The sequence below is a fragment of the Miniopterus natalensis genome, chromosome 21 (assembly GCF_054644295.1).
Source record: "Miniopterus natalensis isolate mMinNat1 chromosome 21, mMinNat1.hap1, whole genome shotgun sequence".
NCBI lineage: Eukaryota > Metazoa > Chordata > Mammalia > Chiroptera > Miniopteridae > Miniopterus > Miniopterus natalensis.
The window spans coordinates 4689664-4701923 of NC_142101.1; the positions used below are offsets into that span (position 1 = coordinate 4689664).

Consider the following 12260-nt stretch of genomic DNA (forward strand, 5'->3'; position numbering starts at 1 on the left):
CTCCCCAATGACCCGTTCCACCCCGTCCCATCCCCCTCCCCAGTCCCTTTCCCCACCATTGTCCGTGTCCTTGGGTTGTGCATATATGCATATAAATTCTTTGGTTACTCTCTCCCCCTCCACCCACCCACCCTTCTCCGTCCCTCTGACATTCATCAGTCTGGTCTGTGCTTCATGTCATTGAATCTATTCTGTTCATCAGTTTATTAAGTTCTTTAGATTCCACATATAAGCGAGATCATGTGATGTTTGTCTTTCTCTGCCTGGCTTATTTCACTCAGCATAATTTTCTCCAGGTCCCTCCCTGATGTCCTAAAGGGTACGAGATCCTGCTTCTTTACAGCTGCGTAGTATTCCATGGTGTGAATGTCCCACAGCTTTTTTATCCACTCATCTACTGATGGGCACTTGGGCTGTTTCCTGACCTTAGCTATTGTAAACTGCGCTGCTATGAACATGGGGTGCATATATTCTTTCTGATTAGTTCTCAGTTTATTAATGCTGGTCGTCTCATGCCGATCAGTAGTTCCAGTTGGCTGTGTAGACCAACAGAATTTCTAGAACATGATTTTATTGCATATTAAGTTATTTATGTTTTGATCATAAAAATGGAGAAATGAGTTGGTTATTTGATAAGTTTGGTTTGTTTTGGAAATAAAATCCTTCATGTTGTGAAAAAATCATAAAAGTTTATCCTTGGTAGCAAAGATAATTTATACCTCTATTCTGACTCATCTCCTTGCCCCACAGATTTTCATTATACCACGTACAGGAATCTCTCCTTACATAGGGTAAATTTAACTCATCCTTCAAGAGCTGCTAGTTTTCTGTTTTCACCCTGCCTTCTCTGCCAGTGTAGGCCACTCACTTTCTTCAAAGCTGGAGTCATCCTGCCGTGTTTAACAAGGGACTCGTGTCGGGGGCACTGTGCTAGGTGCAGGGCCATAAGCTCTGTGAAATACAGCAACTGAGAATGGCCGGGACCCTGCCCTCACGGAGGTTTCAGAGCTGAGGGAGACACAGGGGACAGGTGACTCCAGTGTCCTGTGATAGCAGATCAACACCCCGAACCTGGGGCGCTCAGAGTCCGTGAGGACTCCATCCGACCGGGTTCATTTCCAGACCCCTCAGTAGCCGAGCGAGGTCTACAGTGCACTGTGATCGCTGCAAATGTGTCCTTTGCTCCTCTCATATATCCTCTGTCCACAAACCGACTCGAAAGCCCCTGGAGTCACAGAGTACGGCTTGGATTCCCTTTGCTCAGTTACTCCTTTCTTTGGAGATCTTGCCAACCTCTGTGGCTTCACCTGCCTGCTCCATGACAGTGTCTCTGGCCACGACCTCTTTCAGATTTTCAAAATCATACCAGATGTTTCCAACCAAATCCTCACCTGCCACTTTGGGTTCCACGTGGCAACTGAGACTTACTCACCTCCCTTGTCCCTCGGCTACTTACACTGCCACTCGCTTTTCCTTGTTAACGGCACCCTCGGAGGGTTCTTCCACCACCCTCCCTCCATTCATTTATTCAACAAATACTTAACGAGTGCCCACGATGGGCCAGGCACTCCTGCAAGGACCTAGAAAACAAGTGAACCAAACAAAGGACCCTGTCCTCAAGGAGTTTACACTCTAGCAGGGGCGGAGCAGGAGGCTAAGCAGCAGACGTTGTGCATTAGTAGGTGACGAGCTGCTGAACGCCCGGGTCTGGGATGGAGAAGGCAGTTGAATATATGAGTCTGGCGTTCAGAAGAGAAGCCCGGGCTTTGGATATAAATTTGGGACTATTGGCGCATGGATGGTGTTTAAAACAAGAAAGCGAAATGCACTCAGGCACAGGAGTGTGTGTAGCTAGAGAAGAGCCTCCAACAGGTCAGGGGTATGAGGAGTCGGCGGCAGACACTGAACTGAGATAAGAGATGAACCGAGGGAGGTGCCCTGGAAACAAAGTGTAGAAAGTACATCAAGGAGGAGGGACCACCATGTCACATGCTGCTGAGGGGCCAAAAGGTGAGGACAGAGGTGCCCATTGGGTTGAGTAAGATGGTGGTCACCTTGGAAAATCACTAGCTCTTCATTTCACCTTTTCAGCAGGCCCTTGCACCGCACCTTTCCTGCCGTCCTGGAAATGACATTTTCCAGTTGAGGTCTGTCCCTTAATGCCTTCCCTCCGTACTAACTTCAGGGAAAGGTGACTCCTTGGGATGGATTCGGGGTTTCACCCTATCTTCCTAGCTTTATTTCCAATTTTGCCCGGTCTTCCTTTGGCCCTCTTCTCGGTCTTCTCTGCCTTAATCCATCTCTTATCTCTCAGCTCCTCCCCCGTTCTCCCAGGACCAACTCCATCCTGGCTTCCTAACCGACCAGGGCCAGCAGACGACATTGACCTCCCAATGCTTAGCACTGTCTGTAACTCAGGTTGTTTCTCCTTTCTGACGATTAAGAATAATGCTGCTGTGAATGTTTGTGCACAAGTTGGTTTGTGGGTATCTGCTTTCAGTTCTCATGGGTATAGACCCTGGAGCGGAATTGCTGGGTCTTATGGTAACTCTATGTTTAACTTTTGAGGAGCTTTCAAACTGTTTTCCAAAGTGGTGGCACCATTTTGCATTCCCCCCAGCTATGTGCGAGGATTCCAACTTATCATTCTCGCCCACACTTGTTACCTGACTTTGATTCCAGCCATTCTAATGGGTGTGAAGCGCTATCTCCCTGTGGTTTTGATTGGCGTTTCCCTGATGGCTAATGATGCTGAGCACCTTTTCAAGTGTTTATTGGCCATGTGTATATCTTCTTTGGAGAAATCTCTATTCATATCTTTGCTCATTTTTAAATTGGGTTATTTGTGTTTTTGTTGTTGAGGTTAAACATCATGTAACAGGACTGCTTCATGAATGAAGCTATGTATATCGTATTGTGTAACATCGGGAGGTAAGCGAGGTTTGGCTGTTGCTCTGCTAGCTGCCAGTGTTGAGGAGGTGACAGCTGGATCTTGTCTGTAACACTGTGTTTTTTCCCTGTGAGCAGCGAGCTGACTAAAGGGTCATGATTTGGCTCATGAGCTGTCCCTTCTCCCATCAACCTTTCACCTAGTGGCTTAGCATCCACCGATGATCCTTGCCTGAGTCAATATTAAATTAAGGTTGCCAAATGGTGTTTTGTTTGGCTTGTTTGCTTGCTTGTTTCCATCATTCTTTCTACATTTATTGGCTGGCATACTTCTGTAAAGAAGAGCTTTCCCTCACCACTAGGGCCTTTGAGTTACACTGATGCATGATCATCCTGGAAAGGCCATGAATGCTTAACCCTTTCTCTATAATTTCCCTATGATTTCAAATTAAGGGATTCATGTAATCCAAACTAAGGGAGACCTAGTGCTCCAGTGGGTTCAGGTAAACATCTGACCCCAGGTGTTAAGGAGGAGCACGTTTCTCCCCAGAGACTGGAGATTTGGACAGGTCCGGTCCTCCTCCCCGATCTCCTGTTCTGGAATACTGAAGGGCAGACACTGCTACGCCTCTTCTCTGATAGACACACAGAAGTTAAAATTTAAAGATCCAATCACTTAAAAATGTTGGAAGATCATCTTGGGTAGAAATTGGGTAGAAGAGATGGGTAACCAATCCAGAGTTGTTCATTAGCTATTAACTGGATTAGGTTGCAAACATTGATTCATCTCTTAACTATTGCCGCTAGGTTGTCCCTTACTTTTACTTACTAATCCTTTTGTTTCTATTTTTAATGGGAGCCACAGCCATTTCTCTGGCTCTGCGGGGTTAGGAGGGTTAATGGAAAATGTTTGTAATTTGGACTCAAGAGTTTTGTTCTGGCACTTCTAGTGTAGATCTTAGGCAAGTCCTATAAACTGAAACTCATTCTTTCTCATATGCAGAATGAGATGATATTAATGCTCACTTTACTGGGTTTAATGGGATAACTGGAGTACAAATGCTTCATGAACTTCGGTGGGGTAGGTCCCAGGCTCTGGGCTGTAGGCTGAAATGAGTCAGCCTCCACCCTGATTGTGTCATGGATTTGGCGATTTCCAGGGCTCTTTTATAAAGCTTTTCTTTTCTTAGGCCCTTTTAGTTTTCCAGCTTTTTCTGGCTGCGCAATCTCTAACCATTGCGCCATCCCATGAAGCTTTGCAGCTTCCATGACTTTTGCTCCCAATATCTCTAAACTAGGCGGCCGAATATAGGGTGCAAATTTTGATTCCATCAATTGCTTGCTGTCCGTGTGACATTAAGCTAAATTAAGTCATTTCCTTTTCTATTTCGGATATGTGAAGAGAGGCATGGTTGCATGAAATTTTTAAAAAAGCAAAAAGCTTTAGTAAAGGGCTCAGATTTAGCAGACAGTAGTCGAGTTTGTTGCCTTTCCGTATCTCCCTCAGTTATTTTACCTAAAGCCACTGCTTCCTCCCACCCTTGGAGTTCGCTTTTGCAACTTGATGAATTTCATTGTCTTCTCAGTGCAGCCATTTGCATTTCTAAAGTGACCCCATTTGTTTCTCATTTGCACCGACCTCCTCTCACATCTGTTTTGGAAAAGACTTTCCTGCCACCACTGCCGGCTGCTTTCTGCCCTGAGGACCTTGACAAGGTTCATTTAAACCTAAAACGACAGTTGTTTCACTTCCGTGTGCATTTTAATGTAAGGAATCCAACATGCCATTTAAATTTATCTAGTATCTGCATCTAGACTTTTCCCAGTGGTTCGTGCTGTCTGGAAGGTCACCGTAGAGGTGAGCATGAGACAGGAAGTGCCCTTTTAAATGGGGACAGTCCCCTGTTCACAGTTATTCCTCTGAACGTCCTCTTATTAACTTAGCTGAGTTGAAACAATTGCACATAAGTGGCTCCAACTGTTAGCCATGTGGTGCTTGGCCTGTCATCCTGGGGTGCTTTGTGACATAATTGCAGTTTTCGGATAGAGTGTTCTGTAAAGGGGCATTAAGTTGTGAGTAACTCACGGAGTTGAAGTTTAACTTTGCTAAGGGAACTTCTTTTTCCCAGTGTGAACTGTAAGCAAGATTTCAGGGCAATATTTACCTTGGTCTGCGTGCTGGTAGTAGCTGTACAGAGACGCAGGTACAGGAACTCACCAGGGCAGAAAGCCGCAAGGGGCAAAACTGGTGAAACAACAACCTTCTTCCCCAGGTAACCTATCCTCCCTCAGCACGTTGCTGGTCCTGCGGTTTAGACCCCTGAGTGTTTCCTCCCTAAAGATAACATCTAGGCCTCAGTTGAATTTCAGCTCCAGGCTCAGAAAAGTGGCAAAACCAGACGAGTGGCGTCAGGGCTGCCTCAGGACCAGCTCCACTGACTAACAACCCTGCCCCGGCACCGACCAATCAGCAGAGACCACGACCCTGAAAGCTGATGAATATTCTATTGCGACCCTCCCCTGAGACCTCCCCTCAGATTTCCACCTGCAAGAAAGACATAAATACAAAGGACCAAGGACCCAGGGTGCACTCCCCACGAGGGGAGCACACCAGTGCCATCTCCACCCCCCTTCTTCCCTCCAAGGGGACCAACGAGACTTGCAACCAGGGGAGCAATGGGCAGCGGCAGTGCGTCCTGGGCCTACCCCTTGAACCTGTCTCCAGGGCCCCCTCTCTCTCTGACTCCCCGGCGAGGCTCTCCTGTGGCTGCTTCTATGCTCCTCCTTATGTCACCGTCCTAAGTATATTTTTGCTGCCATCATGGACCCAATACCCTTTGACTCAGTGCTGTGTAGCTCTTCCCTTTGGATATCCCCATCTCCCATCCCTTTTCCTTAAATAAATTCAATTTTTCTTTATCCACCGTCTGAGAAGGCTGTTTAGCCTGCCCACGCACCACGGACCTTAACCTTTCAGCTGTTTTTCCATAAGGGACTTAATTAAGAACCTCAGCTAGGCAATGCTTGGTTAGTTTGCGTTACCCTAAAGACAATAAGTAATATAACAGACAGGCTTTGACAGGAGCACTTCAGTGCTCTGGGGTTTTGCAGTGTGACCTACAGCGAATATGGGCGGGTGCCCTGGGAGTCAGGAGTCTGTTCCCAGGTCAGACCCCATGGCGTTCACTGCAGAGGTGCAAAGGAGCTCGTGGTAACTCTGCTGGGGCAGGTCGGGGGGCTTCACAAGGAGAAATGGCACTTTGCCAAGGACCCAGCTGCGTAGGGGTCTTCGAGGCAGAGGGGACCATGGATGCAAAAGAGTGCAGTGTTCGTAGGTGAAACAACACAATGACTTGGGAGGAGTGTAAGCAATTTAAAAGCTTTTCGTAGTCCTGGCCGGGTGGCTCAATTGGTTGAAGTCTTGCAGCACATATTTCTGCTCTGGCCTGTGCTCATCAACATTCATATCAAAGCTAACGTCTGGTCCCATGATCCACGTCATTTTTAAAGTAGCAAAAATGGGTGCCCAGAAAGTGATGCTGGTGCCTGCTGTGCAACCCTTAGGATTCATCATTGTTTCTTTCTGCACTTGGGCCGCACCCGAGCCTCATGGCTCTGTAGCCTGGGATTAATGACTGAATCTGCTTTCGCCTGCACCTAGAAGTGGGATCACCGGGTCAAATGACAGTTTCATATTTAATCTTTTGAGGAAACTCCATACTGTTTTCCACAGTGGCTGCACCAGTCTGCCTTCCCACCAGCAGTGTATCTGAGAAGATGCTTGATATGATTTCAACCTTCTTAAACTTGTAGAGACTTGTTTTGTGTTCTAACATGTGGTCTTTCTTTGAGAATGTCTATGTGCACTTGAGGAGAATGCATATTCTGCAGCTTTGGGGTGAAATGTCCTGTAAATGTTAATTAAATCCATCTGATCTAGTGTGTCATTTAGAGTCACTGTTCCCTTGTTGATTTTTTGTCTGGAAGGTCTATCCAGTGATGTCAGTGGAGTGTTAAAGTCCCCTATTGTGACTGTATTGCTGTCAATCTCTCCTTTAAAGTTCTCCAGAATTTTTTTTTTAATATATATTTAGGTGCTCCTATATTGGGTGCATATATGTTTACCAGGGTTATATCCTCTTGTTGGATATATCCATTTAGTGTTATGTAGTGACCTTTATTGTCTCTTGTTATAGCCTTCATTATGAAGTCTATTTTGTCAGATATGAGCATTGCTATCTGAGCTTTTTTTTTTTTCATTTCCATTTGTATGGAAAATTATTTTCCCATCCCTTCACTCAGCCTGTGTGAGTCTTTTGTTATGAGGTGGTTCTTTTGTAGACAGCATATATTTGGGTCATGTTTTCTTATCTATTCAGCTACCCGGTGTCTTTTGATTGGAGTATTTAATCTATTTACATTTAAAGTTATTATTGATAGGTACTTAACTAGTGCCATTTTAATTCTTTATACCTATGTTTCTATTTCTACTTATTACAGCACCCTCTTTAACATTTCTTGCAATGCTGGTCTGGTGGTAATAAACTCCTTTAGCCCTTTTTTGTATGGGAAGCTTTTTATTTCACCAACTATTTTTTAAAAAAATATATATTATTTATTGATTTCAGAGAGAGGAAGGGAGAGGGAGAGATAGAAACATCAATGATCAGAGAAAGTCATTGATCGGCTGCCTCTTGCACGCCCTCTACTGAGGATCAAACCCACAACCAGGGCATGTGCCCTGACCAAGAATCGAACTGTGATCTTCTGGTTCATGGGTTGATGCTCAATCACTGAGCCACGCCAGCTGGGCTCACCATCTATTTTGAATGATAGAGTAGTCTTGGTTTCAGATCCTTGCTTTTCATTTCCTTGAATACTTCATGCCATTCCCTTCTGGCCTGTAGAGTTTCTGTTGAGAAATCAGCTGACAGCCTTATGGGAGCTCCTTTGTAGGTAACATATTTCTTTTCTCTTGCTGCCTTTAAGATTCTCTCTTTGTCTTTAAATTTTGGCATTTTAATTATGATGTGTCTGGAAGTGGGCCTCTTTGGATTCTTCTTGCTTGGAACTCTCTGTGCCTCCTGAACTTGTGTGACTTTTTCCTTGACCAGGTTAGGAAGTTTTCTGCCATTATTTCTTCAAACAGGTTCTCTAACCCCTGCTCACTTACTTCCCCTTATGGCATTCCTATGATGCGAATATTGTTACATTTCATGTTGTCCCACAACTCCCTTAAACTGTCCTCCTGTTTTTTAATTGTTTTTTTCTTTTTGGTTCTCTGATTGAGTGATTTTTCTACCCTGTCTTCTAATTCACTGATCTGATCCTCAGCTTCCTCTAATCTGCTGTTTATTCCTTCCAATGTATTCTTTATTTCTGCTATGTCATTCTTAATTTCCTTTAGAGATTCCATGTCTTTTCTCATGCTGTTGAGCATCCTTACAATCATTATCCTGAACTCTGTATCTGATAGATTGGTTATCTCCATTTCATTTATCTCTTCTTCTGGAGAATTCTCTTGTTCTTTCACTTGGGGCTTGCTTTTTTTTTTTTTTTGTCTCCCCATTTTGGCTACCTGTTGGGTTTGTTTCTATGTATTAGGCAGATCTGCTAGGACTCCCAGTCTTTTTGGAGGGTCTCTGGTGCAGGCCAATGTCAGACGCTGTTTGTGACTGGCTTTGAGTACCCTGTTTGGAGCTATCAGCAATCTATAGCTTGTGGCACCCTGTGCTCGGTGTGGGCATGTTTGGAAAGGACCAAGATGCGCACTAAGGTCTGCTTTTCTAAGCCCTGGGACCAGAAGCAGATCGGGCAAAGACTCAAAGTACCCAGAGACCAAATTTGCCTGCAGGCTGATTGTTATTCTCAGTCTCTTAATGTGCCTCAGGCTGTAGCACTGGGTTGGGGGAGATGATTTCCACAGGCAAAAGCTGCTGGGTTGGGGGAGATGATTTCCACAGGCAAAAGCTGCTTGGATGGTAAAGGTCTGCCTGAGAAAGATGTCCTCTGCCCAATGGGGGAATGACTTGGCACAGGAATCCAGATGGCTGCCTTCTGAGCTCTGTCCCCAGAGACAGCATTCCTAGTCCACTCTGCCCTCCTTCATCTGGAGCCCAAGGTGAGTGAGTGCACACGAAACTGTGCATTGCCCTCTAAGAGGGTGCCTCCATTTCTAGGTGTATTTCCCTGGCAGACAGAAACCGTGCTGCTTTTCACAGCCAGTTGCTATGTGGGCACCTTTCTCAGTTCTGGTGCTCTGTGCTGGGGAGCCCAGCTTGAGGTTTAAATCCCAGAGTTTGCAGTGAGAGCCCCCCACAGCTGAGATCTCTCTCTAGACCTTCAGCTGCTGCCTGTGGGAGCCCAGCCAGCCCTCTCACACCTCTGCACTTCCTACCAGTCTCTATGTGGTCTCCACTTTCCGTCCTTGGTTATGAGGGTGCTCTCCAGCTCATCTTCATTTGATTCAGGATGGTTTTTCTATGTTTTAGTTGTAATTCCAGTTTGGTCCTGGAAGAGTGTCAGTGTAGCTTCCACTTAATCCACCACCATCTTGGAATCCAGTTTATGGCTTGTCTTGGTACATTTCTATCTGCCTATTCCCAGTATCTTCCCCTCAACAAAACTGAGTTATTCTTAAGCAAATCCCAAACATTTTATTTCATTCTAAATATTTCAGGATGTATGTCTAAAAAAATGACTGTTTAAAACAAAATTGCAAAATTCACAATCTCACCTAAAAAATAAGTAATGATTCCTTAATATCATCCAATGTCCAAATAGGTTCATAAAATGTTTTCTTTTGCGTTTTGGTTTAAGTCAGGATCCAGAGACCACACATGGCATCTGGTAGACATGTTATTTAGGACTTCTTAAATCTACAGGTTCCTGTGCCTTGTTTTTTCTTGCAGTGTGTTTAATACAGAAACTGGGTTTTGTCCTGGAGAATGTCCCATGATCTGGACTTTACTAAGCGTGTCTCTATGGTGTCATTTATGTTCTGTCCCCTGCTTTTCCTGTAAACTGGTAGGTAGATCTAGAGACTTGCTCAGATTCAAGTTATAGGCTCATATTTATGCAAACTCTTTGCTTAGCCATTCGTTTCAGTGTCATGCGCCTGTGGAAAGAACTGCAGCCACACCCAATGCTGTGGTCCCTCATGGCTCTCACACCTTCAGGCATAATTTCTCGAACCACCTGCATGAAATCCCCTACCCCATTTCCTGAAGGAAGTGAGGGAGGGAGGGGACCAACACATGCCAGGCCACCTGTAAGATCTATAGCTACATCAGTGACCAAGATTGATGTGGTCCTGGTCCCCCAGGGGATGTACTGCATAGTGGGGACAGCAGCCAGCCAGCAAGCAGACAGTGAGGTCATTACAAACTGTGGTCGCTCCTGGGAAGAAACAAATAGGAGGTGGAGCTATAAATCGGGATCAGGGAGCGAAGGAGGCAGAAGGAGGGGCGAGGAGCCTACGTGGATGGTTAGAGAAAGCTCTCCTAGGTGCTACTTTAGCTGAGCCCTAAAGGATTGAGGCAGAGCCAGTCATGTGACTGCATGCGGTGGGGGAGGGGTGCTAGTGGCTGTGGGGATGGAGAAGGTGCCAGATCCTCCAGAGGCAGGACACAGGACATCGGGTGATGGAATGTCCTAGCTTAAGCAACTGGGTGAATGGCCGTGTGGGGCAGCCCTGGGCAGCAGGACAGATGGCTGTGAATCACTCCAGTGTTCCCAGCCTAGTCCCCTTGGAGACTGTCCTCCTGGCCTCCTAGATGCCTTTCCTTTGTGTTCCCTGCCCTCCTATTGAATTGGTCCATGGCACTTTAGAAAGATGGAGAAAAGGCACAAGGAGCATCGTGTGCTTGACATGTTTGTCAGATGAGACTGGCACCTGAACGTACTAAATATTGTCCATCCTGCTTGCCGTCAATGGTGTATCTGAAAATAAAGTTTACTGGAGGGGGTTGTTTAAAGCTAAAAATCAAATGCAACTTCTGATGTTCTGTATATGATATTTATCTTTGCTGTCATCTCTCTTTAGGATCACCGACAACTGAGTTGAATGTGCAGGAAAACTGGCTGAAAAATCATTTTCCAAAACTGGCACTAATGGGGGTCATCTGAGCTCTGTACAGAGTGTCTGCAGAGCTTAGTGACTGGGCTCTGAATCTCCATCCCTAAAGCATTTCTTATGGAAATAGGAACATTCCTGTGCCCAGATTCTAAATAATAAAAGGCACTGTTCGTCTTTTCTAAACCATTGGACTGACTTAAATTTCACTGGAAAAACAGATTTTTAAAACCAAGTTGTCTGTATGTGGCCCTGTGTGTCACTTCCTACTAGCAGCTGATGACTGCCAACTTCTGGTGTCTTGAGAAAGTGAGCAGTTTCCCACGCCCCCGCCAGCTGGGAGGTGATTGGGTGGGGGTGGGGCAGAGCCAGCTGGGCCAGCTCCTCCCTGACGCGTCTCTGCAGCCTGTCTGCGTGCTCCAGAAAGTATTGCTTGTGCCAGGTGATGAGAAGTATGTCCCTTAAACAGCTCATAGCCCAGGAAGTTGAGTAAAGGGGGAGGTGCGCTGAGTTCACTCCCTAAGCTCCGTTGAGTATTCAGTTGGCTCCACCACATGGAGCCTTTTCACCCAGTTCTGGGCATGTTGCAAGGATTGTGTTTTAAGTTCCTGGCCTTTTTGTCACCTATGGCCTCTCCTCCAGGAACAAGGTCTGAAGTGACTGAAGGATAAGGGTGTGTTTGGAGGAGGGAGGGAAATAAGTGACTAAGAGGCCAACAGGCCTTCAGCTCTCCTGGACAATCAAGAGTTCCCTGTCGCATTGGCGTTTTTCCAACCTCAGCCCCTTAAAGTGCAAACTGAGGTGCCATTTGCAAAGTCTCTCCCATCTGATTAGGGATTTTATTTTATTTTTTTGACTCTCAGATACTTGAAGTAAAAAGACCAGTGGAGTGGACTCTGTGTCATCAGTGGGTTGTGCGCTAACGAGAACATGAGCAGGTCAAAGCCACATTGTCGCCTGGCTTTGCAGGGGCCAGTGCCCTCTCCCCCCACGGGGCTGTTTGTCCTTCCCATTTTCCCAAGGAGCATGGGCTTCCACTGCATGAGAACGGTGGTGCCTAGTCCCAGGCAGTGATAGCCGATTTCAAGAAAGTTGTACCGTGGTGATGACAGCCAGTGTGGAGCGGGCTCCCTGGGCTCACATCCCAGTGTTGCCACTTACTGGTAACTTTGGACAAACTGATTCACGTGCCTCATTTCCCTCATCTGAGAACACGGATACTGGTGGTCCCTAGTCCTGTGGGGTTCCTCTGAGACTCAGGTGTTAGTATGATGCCCAGAACATGGTGAACATCCAA

General features: G+C 46.0%; 1 protein-coding gene across 1 annotated transcript in view; it reads left to right on the forward strand.

The window, feature by feature from the left end:
* The window catches only part of NID1 (nidogen 1), a 72257-nt gene that overhangs the window by 4773 nt on the left and 55224 nt on the right, over positions 1–12260 (forward strand). The gene's annotated exons all lie outside the window — the stretch shown is intronic.